Consider the following 7,481-nt stretch of genomic DNA (forward strand, 5'->3'; position numbering starts at 1 on the left):
ATGGTTTAAAAATCATCTAATTCCAACCCCCTGCCATGGGCAGGGACACCTTCCATTAGACCAGTTTGCCCAAAGCCCCATCCAACCTGATGCTGAACAGTTTCAGAGATGAGGAGTTTCTCTGGGCAACCTGTGCCAGGGCCTCGCCACCCTCACAGGAAAGAATTTCTTCCCAATACCTAATCTAAATCTCTCCTCTTTCTGTTTAAAATCATCACCCCTTGCCCTACATGCCTTGCTATAAAATTTGTCCTTATCTTAAAAAGCCGTCTTATACCCAGGTGGGATCCTCCTGCACTCCCAGCTGCAAAGCACCAGCACTCACAGCCCTGTCAAGCTGTGAGAGGGTGAGAAATCGCCCACACCTCTGTGACACAGGAGGGAAACCCCTTTTGATATGCAGTAAGGGAGCGGACATTGGCAAGGCTTTGGGCAGGAGATTTGCTTAAAGAAATGAGTAAGCAGGGAGAAACGGAAGTTTGTTCTTGTGAGCTATGGGATAGGGTGGAAACAGGGATTTCGTCCTGCCTTTCAGCTCCTGCAAGAATTCCAAGCAGGCACCAGGTTTGGTTATAGCAGTCCCACGCAGAAGAGGAAATCCTGAGGAGAGCCCAGGGTGGCACATGGATGAAGCCCCAGCTGCCAGGGGCTTGTCACCCTCAAGCCCACCACGTCTCCTCTAGCAGCATCAGTACCCAAAATGCCCCCACCTCTTCAGGCCTCCCCAACGCAGAGAGATGGCCAGATGCTGTCTGAAGCCCTCCTCACTCCTCCGCCTCAAAGCTTAAGGCACTTTGGGGTAATTTCAGGATTGGAAGACACACAGGTCTGAAGAGAGGTGGCTCAGTTGGTGGCTTTCTAGGTGACATCCAGGCAAACCCTTGCCCTAAACAGCCCCCAGCCACATACATCCAGGTACCCATTATTTCAGTCCCACCAAGGGCCCACCCCGATTTCTGGCCAGGGGTTCCCACCACCATCCTCCCCCCACAGCAGCTGCACACACCTGCTCAGAGGCTGCCGGGGCCCTTCCTCTGCTCCCTGTTGCCACTTCCAAAGTCCACTTCCACATGGGCCAGTGGGCAAAGGGCAGCTCTGCTCCTCTGCTCCTCCGCCCCGCGCCGGCCGCTCGCTCCGCTCCCAGGGGATTCCCGCTGCTCTTTGCATCCTGAGGGTCACCTTTCCCATCACTTGGGTCTCCTCCCACCCAAGATAAGGAGCATGCAGCCCTCCGAGCTCAAAAAAAGACGGATATTTCTCCTGGGGAATTTTTTAATGCCGTGAAGTAAGTAGGGGCTGATAGTGATAGGACAAAGGTGAACAGCTTTAAGCTGTAAGAGCAAAGATTTAGATTAGATGTCAGGAGGGAATTCTTCCTCTTCCCTGTGAGAGTGGTGAGGCCCTGGCACAGAGAAGCTGTGGCTGCCCCTGGATCCCTGGAAGTGTCCAAGGCCAGGTTGGATGGGACTTGGAGCAACCTGGGATACTGGAAGTTGTCCCTGCCCATGGCAGAGAGTGGAGTGAGATACTCTTTAGGGTTCTTTCCAACCCCAACTATTCCAGAATTCTATGAACTGTCTTCTTCAATACACCCTCACTGCTCCTAAATAAAAATAATAATAAATAAACCCTGATTGGTTTAATTCAGACCCAGCCACAAGTCAAGCAAATAATGTCCATCCCACCATGTACTGCCCAGGGCAGAATTCGGGCAGGATGGAGCTGGCCTCCACCCCAGCACTGCCTCATCTCAGTCATTACAGCACCATAATGCCCTTTTTCTCTAAGTGACCAGGGATTCCTGCCTGGAGATCCTCTCCTCAACTCCCCTAGGCACCTTAAAAACTAAGAAAAGGAGTAAATTAAGGCAAATGATGTCATAGAAAACCACATTAAAAGCTACATATAAGGTCCATCATCTGCCACCCAGCAGTTTAGTGATGTCTCACCTTCTCCCTGATACCCAGAGCCTCCAAATTAGCTCCACTGTAACACCACAGCACAGACTGATTTGGGATTCACAGGCAGGAGAGTTTGCTTTGCATCATGGTGGCCCTGTCAGAAACCCCCTCCTTTAATGATGTTGAAAGACTACATATATTATAGCTTCAGACCCTGAAATTTCCACCCTGCTGGGAGAGTAAGAAATTTTCCCTGGTGATCCTGAGAAATAAGCCCTCGGTCTCTGCAGAATTCAAGATTTCAAGTAAAAAAATATCCTTAGCACTCAGCCGTACAGAAACCCGACTGGGAGAAACACAAACCAGGGCAGCGCTGTCTTCGTGCTGCTGAGCTGCTGCAGTAGAATGAAATTAAGCATCTCCTCTTCATTTCACAGCTGTCCTTCAAAACTTCAGGAGGTTGTGAAGTAAAAGGTCTGTTACGGACAGATCAGGTCCCGGGGGAAGCAAGAAAGGATCCCTAGAAACCATGAGAGTCACGCTTTAAAAATACACAAATTGATGGGATATTTCATAAATATAAATAACATAATTCCACTTGGTTTCTGGCTAATAATTTTAGTTTTTTAGCCAAGAGGTGACTGCTGGATGTTTCCACCCTGTTTTCTAGCAACAACACAAATCTATACTGGGAGCCTGCAGGGCTCAATCAGCATCACATAAAGATGTTGAAAAGTGGAGTCAACTTAAATTAGATATAAGGAAGGAGTTTTTCACAGTGAGGGTGGTGAGGCCCTGGCACAGGCTGCCCACAGAAGCTGTGGATTCCCCATCCCTGGAAGTGTTGAATGTCAGGTTGGATGGAACTCTGAGCAACCTGATCGGGTTGAAGATGTCCCTGCTCACTGCAAGGGGAGTTGGACTGGATGACCTTTAAAAGTCCTTTCCAACCCAAACTACTCCAAATCTACGATCCTCAGGCTGCTGTTGCCAGCCTAACCTGGGAGGTTTGGATTACAAGGAAGATTTGGGAGCTTGTCTTGCATAAAAGCAGCTGCAACTTCCAATGCATGTGTTTGGGTTGTGTGGAAACTCTGTTCCTGTTCTTGCTAGGGAAGAAGAGGTGAGAAACTCTGCCAGCAACGTGAAGCTTTGAGCAGAAGTGGTTTAAAAGGGGTGGGAGACACCAACTTTATGGCAAAAGCAGAAAAGTGCATTGGAAAAGGCAAGAGCCAAGGAATGGAACTGGGGAATGAAAAGTGACAGAAGAAAAAAACAGAGAAAAAAGGCTCAGAGGGGCTAGAAAGAGAGGAAGAAAAGGATAACCTCTCAACGTCACCATATCTAGCCAAGAAATTACTATTTGAAAGGAGTCATAGCTTTCTTGGAAATCGAAGCCCTGTGCCCTAGGACTGCCATCAAGCTTACAGGACTATTGCAATGCAGGCAGCACATGCTACAGATAGCATTTGTCACAGAGCTGAAGGGACACTGCTATCGCGTTAAAACATCACATTTTTCTGCTTTACAAGATTTCACTGCTGTTGTTACAGTAACAAGATTAGGTGGAAAACATTTTTCTTCATGCACTTGGTGTGTTTGTGCAGCTCCTTGGGGCCCTGATCACAGACAGCCCCAGGTTCTCAGGTTAGTCCCCCACAGCAAATCCACCCTCACCTGAAACCTTTGTAACCCAAGAGAAGAAGTTCAGGTGGCTTCAGTACCTGAAGCTCTTTTGAGATGATTTATGTTGTTTCTGCTTGGTTCTGAGGTTTATTTTTTTTTCAAGCAGAATTGATAGGAAGCTTTGTTAATCTCTGAGCTTCAGCCTCCTATAAATGTGAAATATATATATACACATAAACAAACACACTTTTTTTTCTTCTTTTTTTTTCTTTTTCTTTTTTTTTTTTTTTTTCAGAGATGTCTTGAGCGTCATGCAGGGCAGAAGTGCAAGTAGCAAATGAGCTACATAAAATGTGAAAACTCATCTTAAATATTCTACACAGCAAAAAAAAGCCCCAGCCCTGAACGTGCTGCCAGCTTTTGAGACGTTTGACAGCCTATTTCATGTCACACAGAGCAAGAAAACAAAAACCAGCCAGGACTCAGCTTCCCAGACAGGCTGAGCACCTGCACCACATGGGGACAGCCCTCATCCCCAATCAATCTCAATGGCAGCTAATTAATAATTAGCCTGATCACCCCATCCAGGCTCAAAGGGAAGGAGCTGTGAGAGCTGCTGCTCCAGCTAGGGGGTGGCATTTGGAGCTTCCCAAGCCTCAGGCATCCTGATGGGAGGAAGGTGGTATCTCCTAAAGCAGCTGAGATGGGGTCTGCTCCCACCATCAGCACCATCCTGTGGGTGTGATGTGGCCACTCCACGTCCTCCTGCAGCCACTCTGTGAGCTCGATGGTTTTGCACCTTTCCTTCCCCACATGAGGTTGTTTCCAGCTTGGGTGGACTGAGCTGCCCCTCCCCACCACCCCCCTGCACACACACAGCCACCTTCAGCAGCTGCCAGACACGCCTGTTAATTTTTGGAGACTTAGGCAAGAATATTAATTGCATTCCAGAGGCATTCAGCATATTGGAAAAAGCATTTTATGCCCTGCATTGTATCTGGTGAAGAAACAGAGCTGCAAAAAGCTGCTATTTGTGAAACTCAAAACACATCTCCCCTCTGGATGCAGCAGAACCATGACCTCGGCCTTCTGCAGGAGCTCCTGTTACAAAACAAATCCCAAAAAAACTTCTTAATCTTGGTCTTACTTCATTTCCACTTCAGTCAAGTCTCCTTAACTCTTGGCTGTGAATACTAAGTCCTGGCTACCTGCATTCCCCAGCCCTAAAGGAGAGGCTGTGCAGCTCCTGCATCCCATCACAGCTGGCTCTGCAGCATCTCACCCACCTGGACCTACCAGGAGAAGGGATTGGGATGCACAGGGCCCCATGGAGAGATGAGAGCTAAAGCCAACAGCAGTGAGGAGGCCGGAGAGTTTTCAGTATTCAGGTCCTCTCGTTTTCCTGTGCAACACCTCTTATGTTTTCCCAGCCATAAAATTGATGTTTATCTCGCTTCTAACTGCCTTACAGAGATCATTACACATTGCAAATGCAGCCATTTGCGGATAAAACGAGCACAGGCAGCCTAGAGACTCTCACACCACCCCTTCCCGTGCCACATTGCAATGCCTTACAACCTTTAAGCTCAAAATTAACATATAAAACCAAGGCACCCGGAAATATTTGTCAGGCAATTGCAAAACAAAACAAAACAAAAAACCACCAAAGCAGAGGCAATTCTTCCACCTGCCCACCACCACCCCCTGCTCAACCACGGAAAATTATTTTTAAGGTGGGACAAATCCTTGCAGCTATTCTTGTGGCATTAAGGGGGAAAAAATCCCAAACAAATAAATAAGCCAAGAGAAGGCTGTTATTCCTTGTCTAAAATCTTGCTCTAAAATGTCCCTCTGGATCTGGGTCTGTTGGAAGGTGTGGAGGGTACAGAAGGCAAAGAGGGGGATGCAGATGTTAAAAGAAGAAACCCCAGCGGCCACAACTACTGCCACAAGACCTCCCAGTGTCTGTGCCATGAAGACGCAGGGCAGGGATGCCAAGCTCTGGACTGGAACACGAGGCCAGAGCAACACCAGCCCTCCTCGAGCTGGTGCCCTCAGAGACTTCCCCATCACCCCACTCACCCTCGGGCTCCTTTCCTGGTGGCCATGGAGGGAGTGACCAGACCCAGACCCTTCCCCAAGGTCTCCATCAAGCGCCCGAGCAAGGAAAGCTGATTAGCTGGAAATCTTTAGCCCCGGAGAAGTTGCAGGGTGTCCTTTTGAGAACATTGCCATCTTGTGTCTCTTCAGACACCTGAACTCCCTGCTCAAGCCACCGAGGAGCTTTATTACAGGCAATCAGGGGCAATAAAGACCGAGACAGTTACAGATCGCTTGGCTGTGTCCTGTTCCTACTGCTACCTTGTAAAGTTGGACAGGAACCGTTTCCCTCATTTTTTTTCATCTCAATTTATGACTCCTCTGCCATGAAAAGCCACTTATGCCCTCCACAGTTACACATACCGTATCCTCCAAGGCCAGTAAATCACGGTCTCAAGTCATGTCAAATTTTGTGAAATAAAGCTAAATTGCAGTTGTACTCTAAGGCGAGAAGCTGCAAAATTGAGAGAGAACAAGCGCTGTTTAAAGCCAGAAAGCCAGCTGGCAGCCTCCCATGGCTTGAAGAAGCAAGGATCACAAAAACCCCTCTGTGAAAGAGAAGATCCTGATATCAGGCAGCCCACAGGATCCTCCGTGCCACCCCAGGCTGCCTCTGTAGGTCTTCTGTGGGGTAACTCCAAGAGTTCAAACAAACTCAGAGGATCTCACCCTATAAACTGAGCTGCAGTCCCTCACAGCCAGAACACAAAGGGCTGGGAGCAGGATAGAGCCAGGCTCCAGCAGCATTTATTCATTCAGTGAGGCTTGGTCCTCAGCTTGAATTTGGGCTTGGAAAGAAAATGGGGAAGCTGATGGGGTCATAGCTTCTTGTTTTAAGTTTTGGGGGTTGTTGGGGTTTGTTTTTGGGTTTGGGGGGTTTTTTTGTGCGTGTGCAGACAGAAGTTAGAGAAGTACTAACACAGCAAGGTTTCAGCCTGCTGAGCCCATCTGGGCTCACTCAAAGTGCTGGGCACTGCACCAAGAACTAGGGAAACTGAGGACAAAAAAACCTTAACAACTTGACCCTAAACCACCCCTTACATTTTTCAGGGGCAGAGTGACTTGCCTTTTCCCTTCTGCAGCAGAGTTAAACTTTCATGAAAACTGAATTAACTTGGAAAAGAGCCAGCTCCAGGGACAGACAGCAACATGATGGAATGAGAGCAACAAAGACCCAGACCACTGCTGCTGCTGCTAATTCCCCTGCCTGCATCCCACACTGGTAATTTCCACGGGGCTCAAATTGGTCCATGCACTGCAGCTCCTCCATCCCACCATGACAGAACATCCAGCCTGACAAAGGGACCAGGCACCTCTTTCACCATTTCTCAGGAAAACCCTTAAAAAAACCCCACCCCAAAACACAAAACACCCTGCTATTTTGGAAAACAGAGTTTATTCCACAGTCTCAGCTCAGGAGTCTTCTTCACTTCACAAGGTGACCTCACAGCCCACTGCACGAGCCCAGAGCACAAGCTACAAGCTCTCCAGGTGGAAGAATGCCTCTCCAGAAACAGAAAAGATCCAGAGGACACACACACACAAAAGAAGAAAATTATGAGCAGCCATGACAGAGACAAGGAAAATCACAAAACATCTCATGCCAGAGTCTTAGCTGATAAAAACCCAGCATGCATAGTACACAGCTTCGGGCTGGGATACACTTAGCCCTCTCTGAATGTTTAATGGGAGTATATGCATCAGTTAATCAGCAGCACAAGACACAAAGCGTTTTGTACCTCCTCACCACGTGTTGTGCAATTAAAAGGCTTCTCATTCAGGCACAGAAAGAAAAGTCAAGGGACTTTGGCTGTGAAACATCCATTATTCAAAAGTATATCCATTATTCAAAGT

This window comes from Sylvia atricapilla, chromosome 9 (genome assembly GCF_009819655.1).
Source record: "Sylvia atricapilla isolate bSylAtr1 chromosome 9, bSylAtr1.pri, whole genome shotgun sequence".
In the NCBI taxonomy this organism is placed as follows: Eukaryota; Metazoa; Chordata; class Aves; order Passeriformes; family Sylviidae; genus Sylvia; species Sylvia atricapilla.